The sequence below is a fragment of the Oratosquilla oratoria genome, chromosome 6 (genome assembly GCF_046742065.1).
Source record: "Oratosquilla oratoria isolate Oo_2021 chromosome 6, ASM4674206v1, whole genome shotgun sequence".
Taxonomy (NCBI): Eukaryota; Metazoa; Arthropoda; class Malacostraca; order Stomatopoda; family Squillidae; genus Oratosquilla; species Oratosquilla oratoria.
In genome coordinates, this window is record NC_134782.1 from 71,044,436 (window position 1) to 71,057,778 (window position 13,343).

A 13,343-nucleotide genomic window follows, 5' to 3' on the forward strand; every position below is an offset into this window, starting at 1 on the left:
TATTGACATTCCTTACCCCTTCCAAACATTTTTCTTCATTTCCTGCGAGAATAGGCAAAAATAGTAACAGAAAGTTATGCCTTTTATGTATACTAGCTATATACTAAAGGTTACTTTCCATTTATAAGGCATGACCTCCCATCCATCACCCATATGTTTATCTTAGCTCCTCATGGATGAAGGGTTATCAGGGTCTTTTGCCCACTGCCTAGGCCTGGGGAAAAAAAAAAAAAAAAAATGCAGCAAGAAAACCCATCCACAGCAGGGCCTATCTGCTTCATTTACTTGGTGGCATTTCTTCTGCCAGGACAAAGTGATGGATTATTATTTTTTTATTTTTTATTTTTTTCTCTCACATTCCTCACATCATATTGAAATGTATAAATTCTAACAGCAGGCCATCCCACCCACCTCTAAATTCTTGTCATGGCCTTGGGTGCCATGACCCCAAGGTTGAGACCTAGCCTAGATGATCCCTTTCCAATTACATCAAGACAACAATCCAGTTTCTTTGGGACCCTTCAACACTGCAAACCAGCACTGTAGGATAAATGTGTAATATTGAGATGTCAACAAGGACCAATTGCTTGGTAGGGTGAGTACTAGTTACTTGGCCATGCCATTCCCTTCGTGAATTCCCACAAGGATCTTGGTGTTGTGGTGTACCCTCTTTAGATTTAGCAATGTCATGCTTACTCTGTAGAAAACAGATATATTAGACATTAACTGAAGCACCCATTTTGTGGGTGGAGCACAGGGTTCATTGGAGACTATCGATTGCTATAATCTGGATCCAACACATACTGCTACAAATTCAACACACTGAATATGTATTCAATGTAGAGAGGATTGCAACTTTTTTTTCTGTTATTCGTCTTTTATTTGAAAGTAATAAAAAGATGTTTTGGGAGGTTTTTTTTTTTTTTTTTTTCCATTATATATACTGTATAAATATACATTTTTTTCACATCCAACCTAGTTATGGACCAAAAGGTCTCCTGTCGGCATGCTCCACCTTTGTAATCTTTGGTAAAAGGTGCAGATGGAGAGATGATAATGGAAGAGAAGGCAGTAAGAGGAAGGTGGGCAGAGTAAGGAACACAAAGGAAAAACAAACAACAGCAGGCCTATTGGACTTAACAAAGCTGTTTGTGTTTAAGCTACAGTTAAGAAAACAGGGTAACTAGGCTATAGAAGATGAACTAACACTACTGCTACCACTATCCTATCCATACATACATACATATACCAAGGCTTTTTCCCCCTTACCAGGGAGGTAGCCAAAAAGGACAAGGCATAAAATCATTCCCACCCATTCCATCCCCGAAAACACTCCACACCCCTCCACCCTCCCATCTTAGCACCTCCTAGATGACGGGTCATCCCTGCACCCTGTCCACTGTCCTGGGTCAGAAGCAGTGTCGCAGGACACAGCACATCCACAGCAAGGCCGCTTCATTAAATCGGGGACCCCCCTCTCTGTCCCCCCATATAAAGGAGAGGACGGGGAGAAATCCCTTCGGGCTGCATCAAAATTTTTGCTCTCACACACTACCTCACCCCCCATTCCCCCGTCCATTTCACCTCATGCATCACAACATTTTCCATATACAACCATTCTCCATTCACCCCTGTCTTCTGTCCTCTCCCATCCTTCCTCAACAGACATTCCCCTCTTCCCCAAAGCCCCCTTCACCCCATCCATCTCATCCTAGGACGTCCCCTCATGTTCACTCCCTCCACATCTGCCTTCCATACCTCTTTTACTAGTCTTTCTTCACTCATTCTTTCCATGTGTCCAAACCATCCTAATACTCTTTCATCAACCCTATCTCCCAACTCCCTTTCCACCCCTGTTCTCCTACTCACCTCCTCATTTCTCACTTTATCTAGCCTAGTAATCATCATACTTCTCAAGACACCTCATCTCAAACACATTCAAACTCCTTCTCTCTTCCTCTCTTATGTTCCATGTTTCTGCTCCATACAGTGCTGTTGGCACAATCACTCTTTCATACAGTCTCCTCTTAGCATCCATTCCCAAATTTCTATTCCTCATTACACTTTTTAAACCACCAAGGCATTTACTTGCTTCTCTCAATCTACATTCTACCTCCACCTTCACTCCACCTTTTCCTGCCACATTTGCACCCAAATATCTAAAACTATCCACTTCCTCCAGTTGCTCTCCCTTAATGCTCACTTCCGGTCTGCTGCCACTTTCACCCTTTGTACATCTCATCACCTTACTTTTACCCACATTTATCTTCAGCTTTCTTCTATCACACACTCTCCCAAACTCTGTCACTAAATTCCTCAATCCCTCCTCTGATCCTGCCACAAGCGCAGTGTCGTCCGCAAACAACAGCTGGCTCACCTCCCACTTTTCTCCATTTTCTTTAACCATCTCCAATCCCTGACCCACCACCCCATCCATGTATAAGTTGAACAGCCAGGGTGACATAACGCATCCCTGACGAAGTCCCACCTTTACCTCAAACCACTCACTCTCTCCATTTCTAATCCTGACACAAGCTCTACTATCATAAAAACTCTTGACAGCTCTGAGAAGCTTTCCTCCTATCCCGTATATCTGCATAACCTCCCACAGTGCCTTTCTGTCTACCCTGTCGTAAGCCTTTTCCAGATCCATAAAAGCCCAGAAAACATCCTTCCCCTTTCCTATAGCTTACTATCCTATCCAATTACAATTAAATGCCAGGCTGTCAGATCTTTTATTGCAAGGGATATTTTATTTGCGGATTAGAGTCTAAGTATTTATCTAGATGATTTTTAAATGCTGTGTTACTTTCCATGACAGTGGAAGGTAATGAATTCCATGCATTAACAACCTGGTTAAAGAAGAAATGCTTTCATTTGAAGAAAATCTTTTACCAATTACTTTAAAATCGTGACATCTTCTTGTATTTGATTGGTCTATTAAGAAGTAATCTTCGACATTGATGTTGTCAAAGCCTTTGAACATTTTAAAAACCTTGATTAAATCTCCTTGTATTCTCCTTTTTTTGAAAGTGAGAATAAACATGGCTTTTAGTCTTTCTTCATACAGCAGATTTCTCAGCCTTGGTATCATTTTGGTCATTCTTCGTTGCACTCTTTCTAGTTTATTAATATCTTTCTGGAAGTATGGGGACCAAAATTGTACACAGTATTTGAAATGGGGATGGACCAAGGAATTATAAAGGTTTAGCAATATTTTTTTCTGTGGTGGGGGGGAAAAGAATGCTGCCACCAAGTATTCCCACTTGGATCATAAGAGGTGAGAAAGACCTGGCATCCTTCTCCCTGTAGCCCCACAGGGGACATTCCTAAAAAAAAGTAAAGGCATAAGAGGGTCTAGGAGTTTTCCAACCAGCACCCTAAGGTTTGGGTTTTTAATGTGCGTGGATGTGGTACAGATGAGAGTAAAAGGGAAGAGATAGGTAGTATGTTTGTGAGAAGAAAGATAGATGAGTTGGCTTTGAGTGAAACTTGAGAGGGAAGGGCGAGTGTGAGTTTGAGTGTAGTTGGGAGGTTCTCAGGAGTGAAGAGAGGGCAAGGAAGAGAAGGGGTGGCTATACTAGTAAGTGAAGAGATAGGTAAATGTGTAGTGGAGTGGAAGGAGGTTTCTTCAAGGATAATGTGGATGAAGGTGAAACTGGGAAAGGAGATGTGGGTTTTTGTAAGTGCATATGGGCCTGGTAGTGAGAAGAGTGTAGAAGGGAGGCTTTTTGGATAGATTTAAATGAGTGCATAGAGGGATTAGGGAGGAACGTCAATGTAGTAGTATTGGGAGACCTTAATGCTAGGGTAGGAAATTAACCAATTGATGGAGTGGTTGGGAAATGTGGAGTTCCAGGTAAGAATCGCAGTGGAGAGTTGATGGTGATGTGTCTAGAAAGACCACGGAACCGACACCTTCGTCTCTGGGCCCCAAAGAAGTGGATAAACAACGTAAAAGGAAACCTGGTTTGTATTGTATGGGAGGGGAGAAACCGTGGGTGTCCGAAATAATATCTCTATAGTGCTAGTTAAATGTATTAAGACGTAATTAGCAAAAAAAAAAATGAAGGGAAATAACGAAAAGTCTGACTCGAACGACGACAACTTCAAACCAGAGCCATCTAGTGACGCCATGCCTGTGACCACGAGGGAATATCACGACGATGCTTTTTTAGAGAGGGAAATTAGCAAAAAAGGATATGGTGGGAGAATGAAATTAAAGACTTAAGGAACGAATTCATTGGACTAATGGATTGCTTAGCACAAGCAAACATTGAAATTTCCGACCTGAGGAAAACTAACTTGGATCTAAGAAACGAGATTAAGGAAATGAAAAATGATATATGAGAGCTGAAGAGTGAAAATGAAAAGAAGAAAATAAATGATACTACCAATAGCGATAACTTAAAAAAGAGGTAAACAACAAAACACAAGAAATGACATGAAAAATCGAAGAAAATTAGGTGAGGAAAGTATCCAAAAGATTAAGAAATGGAAGGCATCATCGACACCCAAGCAAGTAAGTACCACAAGCTATCTAGGCGCTGAATTAGGGGGTGTCCGTGGTTGTAGACTTGCGGGCGGCTTACCTGCAAATTCACCGGGCGAAGAAGCTATGGAAGTACCAGCTAGTAAAATACAAAGGGAGAACTTACTGCTTGACCAGACTGGGGTTTGGGCTCAGTTCGGCCCCGAGGATCATGACGAGAATCCTGAAGACGGTACTGGAGAAGACTGAAACGATGAAGAAGGGCACTGACTCGTACCTCGACGACATACTGGTGGACGATAGCGTAGTATCATCGTCGAACGTAGTGGAACATTTGGCTCGGTACGGATTGATAGCGAAGGAGCAGAAGCCGTTGGAAGGAAGAGCTGTGTTGGGACTGCGACTGGAGAGGAACGGGACCGAAACGCTGATGTTCAGGCGAGGGAACGAGATCCCGAAGGTGACGGATGAAATGTGCAAACGAGAGCTCTTCTCACTTTGGGGCAAATTAGTGGGCAAATACCCGATCGCCGGTTGGCTCCGTACGGCGTGCAGCTACATTAAGAGGAGGTCGGAGTCGAAGGATTGGGGAGAGAAGATTGATGAGGACACGATGACCATGATACGTGACGTCGTACAGCGGACGATGCACGATGATCCAGTAAGGGGACATTGAAACACGCCCCAGCAGAGCCAAGGCGTAGTATGGTGCGACGCGAGCAGCATAGCCACCGGCGCCGTCTTGGAGATAGGGGTGTGGTAGTCGAAGATGGAGCGTGGCAACGGAAAAAGGACGACTACCACCATATCAACGTATCAGAGTTGGACGCGGTCATAAAAGGAGTCAATTTGGTGCTGAAACGTGGGCTGTGTGAGATCGAAATCAGAACGGACTTAGCCACTGCAGCGGGGTGGATGAACTCGGTGCTGACGGCTGAGAAGAGAGTACGCACGAAAGGGGCTGCAGAGGTCCTTGTGAAGCGCCGCCTCGGGATCCTGAGGGAGTTAACCGACGAGTTCAGCATGAAGATAAGGGTAAGGGAGGTACCCTAGGAGGTGAACAAGGCAGATGCGCTAACCAGAGTGAAGAAAAGCTGGCTGAAAGCTAAGGAAGAACAGGACGAGAAGAAGCTCGAGGTGTGCGCCGCAGGGTCCCTTCGTGCGAAAGAATTGCACAAAACGCATCACCAAGGGGTCGATAGGTCATTGTTCCTGGCAAGGAAGGTTGACCCGAATATATCGAGGAAAGAAGTGCGGCATGCGGTGAGGACGTGCGCCTGCTGTCAATCCATAGACCCCGCCCCCATACCGCACTCGCCGGGGGAACTTTGCGTGGGAGAAAACTGGAGGCAGCTGGCAGTTGACATAACCCACTATCAAGGCACCAGAGACCTATCGATGGTCGATTGCGGGCCAGGGCGGTTCGGCATCTGGCGAGAACTGAAGGTGGAGACTGGAGAAGAGATTGCACGGGTGATGAACGAGATATTTTTGGGACGGGGCCCAGTGGATGAAGTCCTAATGAACAACGGCACAGCGTTTCGGTCGGAGGCGCTGAAGGGCACATTGGACAAGTGGAGCACAGGACGCTTCTTCCGGGCGGCTTACCAACCAAGCGGAAATTGAATAGTAGAACGACACCATCGCACGATTAAATCCATGGCCGAGAAGGCACGAATACTGCCGACGGAGGCAGTTTTTTTGGTATAACACGTCCCCCAGGTCAGGCCAAAATGACGGCTCGGTCCCGCGAATAGTCGTGTCCAAATACGATTGGCGGCATCCCCAGAAGGGGCCGGGACCACCGGCCAATGCCGAAGAAGGCCCCGCCTCAGTGCAGGTGGGGGGAGGAGATATGGGTGAGACCAAAGGACAGGAAGTGCACGTCGCAGTGGACGAGAGGGACAGTGACGGAGGTGAACTCGCTGAACAACGTCTCTGTTGAGGGAGTGCCGCGGCATATCTTGGATGATCGGCGTGTGGTGAGTGAAGGAGAAGACGAGGAGGAAGGCCACGGAGTAACAGCGAATGAGGAGGCAGTGTCACGGAGACCCCACCGTGACAGGCGTCCGCCAAGGTGGCTATAGGACTATGAAGTAGAGGAAGAAGGAGACGAGGAGTAGGTTGATCTCGAGATCAAAGGGGGTATGGTGTGAATGTAAGTGTATGTGGCACGGACGGGGACGGGTGGTTGGCACCCCCGATGGGGGGGGTCAAAGGGCACGAGTGTTAGTACCCCCCCCCCCCGCGGGGGGGGGGAGTGCCCGCGCATCGGCGTGGGTCAACAGTGCCAGGGAAGGACCGCGCGTGTGTGAAGGTGTGAACGTGAGTGTAAGGGAGGGAGACCCACCGAGGAGCGGAGGGGCTAGTATTAGTAGTTAGGAGATAGGAAAATTCGCTTAGGGACCGTGGTGTGAGTGTTCCAAGGAGGAGTAAAGACCGACCCAGAAGCAACCGAAGGAGCTGCATCATCGACACCCAATCAAGTAAGTACCACATTGTATCAAAAGACTGAATTTTTTCTTGCACATTGCCTGCCCTCTCCTCGGCTATGGATGAAAAGTTTAACTTAAGTAGTTTGTGTGTTAACCTTTATGAATTACGATGTAAAACGGAATTGTGAGGCGGTGCTCTGTATGCCTTCACAGCATTTCCAATTTAACTTACAGGATTAATATAGGAAACTTTAGCCAAACATTAAGGAGCTATATCTATATTACATAAAATTGGAATAAACGCATTAACTTAATTTCTGCATATGTTTGCCATGACCGTGAGAGATTAACTTATTTTCTGTCTGCCATTTCCATACACCAGTGGTTTCTCCATATGTCATTATGTCATACCAGTGCCATAATTTTGATTATTTTAACGTTTCCAGACAATGGTTTAACTTAAATAAATTGGATCAAGGTCGTCTTGCTGATGCCGAACCCAAGAGAAGGTTTGCCAAAACTATTTGCCTTATGTTAAAGTGCCGTTCATCCATTGACATAGGAGGTGATTACTGCGCGCTATTTGAAAGCCGTACCTTTGATCATAAATTTTACAAGCATTACAAAATAAATTATTCTAAATCAAGAACAATAATAACAAGGAAAATATTAAGTGATATGCGAAGGGCCGTCTGATTTATATCTTCGCTCACACCGTCGCGATTGAAATTTTACGGACACCGTTAACCTGTTAAAAGGTATGAGTATGCTAGCGGAATGAAACATAAATTTAACATTTCTGCCATAATGACTAGGGTGTAGGGAGTGAAATTATTGGACTTGAGACCAGTACGCCGCGATATTATTCTTCACGTCCTACGGCGGACATACAAATTGCATATCATTGTTTCCACAACGATTATTTGGACGCTTTTGTTGCCTCTGTGATTGCTTTGCAGATACGCAGCAGACCAGTCCCATAGGATTTGGCCAGGTGCTGAGAACTCTGTAGCGGACTAGTCATCACCCATAGAACGGAGCGGCGGTTTCGTTACCTTAAGGCTCATCTAGACCCGAGTCGCCCGGTTCTAATTTCTGATTTTTTATTTCCTAGGAAAGACCATCCGCTTGCGCGGGATCGGTTTTTGTTAGAGGGGAAGAATGTCTGTAAGAAAATGAAAAGATAGTAGTGTATAAAAGAGGGTTATTGCCACCGGGCGATTAAGCGAGCGTTCAGGGGCTGTTGGTGGTTGTGGCTCGGGGGAAATGGACAGGGAACTCGGACGGCAGCGCCGACGCCGGGATTACAATCACCAAAAGTTCAGAAAATGGTAGGAGGCGTAGTAGTAGAGAAAGGTGGAAAAACGGAAAAATCTTTAGTGGGAGGTAAATTGAAATGAGATGTATTATAAGAGAAAGTTAGAAAGGAAGCGAATTTTAGTCAAAGAAAAAGTATGTGTAGATGTTTGTGCGTGGGTCGTGGCTATGTTCGTGAGAGGTGTGTGTATGTATCTTACGGGAAGTGAGTAGAGTTCACTTCCCGCTTGTAGAGCGCGTTCCTGTTTAGCCCCAGGTAAGGCCTGAGTTTTTCCTGCTTTTCCCCAAGTTGGGTTTGAGAGATGTTTGTGTATGATTATAGCCTGTCAATTAATGGGCTACATGTAATATTATTATTACTATTATTATTATCATTATTATTATTATTATTATTATTATTATTATTGTTATTATTATTATTATTATTATTATTATTATTATTATTATTATTATTATATCATTATTATTATTACTATCACCAGTCAAAGCTGGTGAAGGGGTGCATTATTGATAGGTACGGTTATACACGTCTTATCGTGTACACCGCACGTGGGACGGGCGCAGGTGACAGATAGTCTGTACGGTGTAGTCTATGTGTAATGTGTTGTATCAGGTGTTTGTGTCTGTCGTGCAGTTTTTCTAGGTGTCTTGTGTGAAGTTTGTGTTTGTGTTGGTTGAGTGGACGGATGTTGGAAATTCGGTGTAGAGACTCAGTAGTTCTGAAGTCGCTCCATCGCGAACCCGTGATGAACTTGACAGCGGCATTCTGAACCTTCTGATGGTCGTAGTTATTAGTGGGACATGTCAGCTGGCTTAGTCCCGGGGACTGGCACAGAATCAGTCTGACGAGGGCTAGGTACAATCGACGTTTGGTGGTCAGTGTTGCAGTTTTGAAGCGTCTTAGCCTTCCCAGCACAGCCCTAGCCTTCACTCCCTCTTTTGCGGAAGTGTGGGGTCCAGGTAAGGCCACTATCAAGTGTGCTACCCAGCACACAGGTATGGTCTTTCACTGGGACGTTTGTGTTGTTTATTTTAAGAGGAGTGTTTGTGATTGTACTGTTGGTTCGTTTGCAGCAGAAGTATACAGCTTTGCATTTCGACGCGTTGGTCTTAATGAGCCACTGTTGCTCCCATGCGTGTGCCCCGTCTAGGATGTTTTGCATTACGTGTAACGCTCCCTGCAGCGTTTTGTGTCTGCTAATGTGGCTAGTGTCGTCCGCATACGGAAGAGTTAGAGCTCGGTTTCGTGGATAAGCTGGCTCTTGCAGGTCAATTGTATATAGATTGTACAGAGTGGGGGCAAGGACTGACCCTTGCGGTACTCCAGCCTTCGGCACAAAAGGTTGGGACAGACAGCCCCGCCACTTTATTCTTATTGTCCTGTCGTCCAGGTAGTTGCAGAGCAACTTTGTGAACGGCAGGGCAAATTCGAAATCGTGGTACAATTTGTGCTTAAGGCCTTCATGCCAGACAGTATCGAATGCCTTCACATCCTTACAAACCAAAATGCCCTTACCAGGGCGACCGTCTGGCGGTCTTTGAACCCAGTGAGTGATCATGGAGATGACTTCTGCACCGCGCCCCGGCCGAAAACCAAATTGGCAATCCCTCAGCACATTCTCCGTCTCTAGGTTCACGGTCAGGCGGCGGCAGAGGACGTGCTCAAACACCTTACCAAAGTACTCCAGAAGGATGATCGGCCGGTATGAAAGGGGGGCGGAGGCGGGTTTCTGGGGTTTAGGAATGAGGATGGTGTGGGAGGCCTTGAATAGTTGCGGGAAGTACCCAGAGGCTAGTGAGCTATTGTACAGTGTCGTCATGTGTAAGATTATGTTGTCTGGCATACGTTTGATTATGTGTGCATCGATGCTTGAAGGGCCAGGGGATTTTAGTTTTAAAGCCGAGATAACCCCCTTTACCTCCTCCAAAACGATGTGGCAGATAAGGGGATCATCTTCATCTAACTGAGAGAGCTCAACAGTCTCGTCGGGAATGAGGTCACTACATCTGTTCATGAAAGAGTTAACACTGTGCAAGGTGCTAAAGCAATGTGGTCCTTGCACAGGATGGGGTTTAAAGACCTCACTCCATGCTGACGCCAGAAGGTCAGCTTGGTGTTGGGGGGAGTGTGCAGAGTGGTTAAGATGGTTGATGACCTTGGGTGGAAGCACAGAGCACTCCTCCAACTGACGTTTGAAGGTCCTCCAGAACTTGGAAGGGTCCGTCTCACAGGCGCCAGAGAATGAGGCCATCCGTTGCTCCTCCTCACGATCTGAATCGATGTAGAGGGACTTCCTCAGTCTTCTCTGTAGCCAGTGCATGTCACGTAGGATGGCGGCACGGGCCTCTAGGGGTGCTTGTAATAGGTCTGTAAATCTGTTCTGTAGTGCCATGCGTAGTCTGTTAGTGCGCATAGAAGCGGTGAACGTGGCAACCTTTCGGTGCTTTGTACTAGGAATGTGCTTTTTTACAGCGTTTTTGACAAACTTTGTAAGTGAGCGCCATTCCTGCTCTATCGCCGCATGTGGAGCGTTGTTCATGTTTGTGTTGGTGTATGTCGTGAGTGTGTTTTTGAAACCTTCCCAGTCGGCCTGACTGTAACGTAACCGAGGCTCACTGGGGATAAGGATGGGTGAGGTGGAGATGCGAAGGATTAAGGGTATGTGGTCTGAGAGGGTGGGGGCACCGGGTGAGATAGTAGAGTTGAGGAAGAAAGCTCGGCTGTTGGAGAACACCAGGTCGGGCTTACCCTGCAATCCATGACCTATGAATGTGGGAAAGTCCGGACCTAGGAACTTCAGCCGGTGAAGTATAGTAAAAGTGCAGTTGCCGACTCACTGAGCTGCTGTTGTGCGTTCCAGGGCTCCAAGCAGCATGTCTGCAGTTGAAGTCGTCAATGAAGAAGGTTGGGACTTTGTATGACATCACCTTGGCAATGTCAACAAAGGGGAGGAAGGGGATACGGGGAGGGCGGTAGAGGGTACACAGGAGGATGGGACCGCGAATGGTGCTCAACTTGATCGCGAGCATCTGCTCATAGTGAAATTGACCAAGTATAGTTGCCTGAAGGGACTTCCTGGCTAGAATACAGACGCCCGAGTGCAAAGCAAGACCCCCGACTCCAAGTGTTGAAGCCTTGAATCTTGGGAAAAGAGTCGGGGGTTGGATCGCCCATCGAAGTCAAACAAATGACATCAGGACCGTGTCTGGCAATCTCTATCAAGGTGCTGGTCCTTTGTGGGGTCCAGTTACGGACGTTCTGCTAGAACACATGTAAATCCAATCTATCCATAGGAATAGTTGGCTTCAGTGAGTCCTACTAACTGGAGGGAGTATTGGAAGGAAGTTTAGTTAGCCTTAGGGGCTTGGAGGGTCATCACTTCGCTGTCGGAGGAGGAGGAGGATGCACTATCGTTAGACTGGACAGTGTCTGGAGTAGTGCTGGTGAAGGGGATTATGTCTCGCAGCGTCTCCTTTGTGAGCTTAGTCAGGTTCAACTTAGGCCTCCCAGTCGAGCTGGTTCGTGGTATGGCCACGCGGCGCGGGTGCCCGGAGGAGGATTTGATTGCCCCTGACGAGGAGCGAGGGCTCAGGATTTGGGAGCGTGAGCGATTGCTACATTGGTAGGATTCGAGTCTGGATGCCCTGGACTTGGGGCGTGATTGCCTTAGGCAAGGTTCTTGCGCAGCCTTCTTGGGGGAGGTGGAGGAGGAGGTAGAGGAGGAGGTGGAGGAATCAGAGGGAGGGGGTGTGGAGGGAGAGAGGGTGGAAACGAAAGGAAAAACAGAGGGAGTGGTGTTGGGAAGGGTAGGGGCTGGGTGGGGATAGGATGGGTTGTTGGGACTAAAGGGAATAGCCTCTAGGATGTGAGGTGGAATGGGGAAGGTAGGCAAACCGAGGTGAGTGAGTGCTGTTGACAGCATCTCCTGCACCTGCTCCTTGCTCTTGGACATAAGCATTGCCGAATAGACAATACTCAGAGCAAGCACGTGAGCATCCCTTACTTGGTTGCATCTTTCGTCTCCAGACGGACACTGGAGTTTACCAATTGTTTCCCTTTCCAAGGTGCTACCGATAATTGAAGAGATCATATCAGGGCTTTCGGTACAGGAAGAGGGCTTGCTCGCATCCTGTCGAGAACGTTTGGACTTCGTTCTCTGTGTCCGCTGCTCCTTAGGGGCACAAGAAGGCTCCTGGTCTGCGGCCGCAGCAGGGGAGCTAGCCCTCCTCTTTACACCTGGGTGGGTTCTGGGTTTGGGGGTGGGGGGTTGAGGGATTTTGCCTTGGGATGGGGAGGAGGAGGAGGGGGTGGAGGAGGTCTTGGTTTGAGGCATAGGATTAGAGGGTTGCGCAGGCAGGGAGCGGGTTTTGGGAGCTGACCTCGCCACCGGTTGTGCGGGCTGCGTTGTGTCAGCTGCCTTTCTCCTTTCCGGGCAGGAGTTGGAGATGGCACTGTGGGTTCCACCACATAGGAGACACTTGAGTCTCGCAGCTTCGCATTCCCTATAGCGATGTCCATCGGAAGCACACTTCGAGCACCTAGTGAGCTTGGGTTGGGGACAGGAACGGGATATATGCTTTAGAGAGTAACATATCAGGCATTGCCTGACCTTGAGGTCCTTCACCTCTCTGACTGATGAAGGGGGCAGAAACATGAAGCTAATCTTGAGTCCTACCCACCTTCTCAAGGTCGGACCTAGATTTTAGAGAAATTCTGACGATGTCAGAGGCCGGAGGCCGGAAGGCGTCGACAGAGTCAACATCCGTGTTCCTCTCCTTTAAATCACGCAGAATGGCGTCCTTATCTCCGAGCGAGTCAAGGACCATCCTGCCCACGTACATGGACACTCTAACATGAGTATAAGTGGGAGTGATCCTACGGGGAGAGAATCCCAGCTTCTCCAGCCTTCCGACTGTCTTTTTCTTGAAACAGGCGTCGAGACTTTCCTGGTCCATCAAATGGAAGAGGACGTTTGTCCCTTCCGTCTGGGCGAAGCGCACAGGAGCACTGCCTATCACACCGCTCAATCGGTTGGCATCGTCGATGAGCGAGACGCCATCCGGGCGTGAGATGCCTCTCACAAAAAACATTTTGAAGT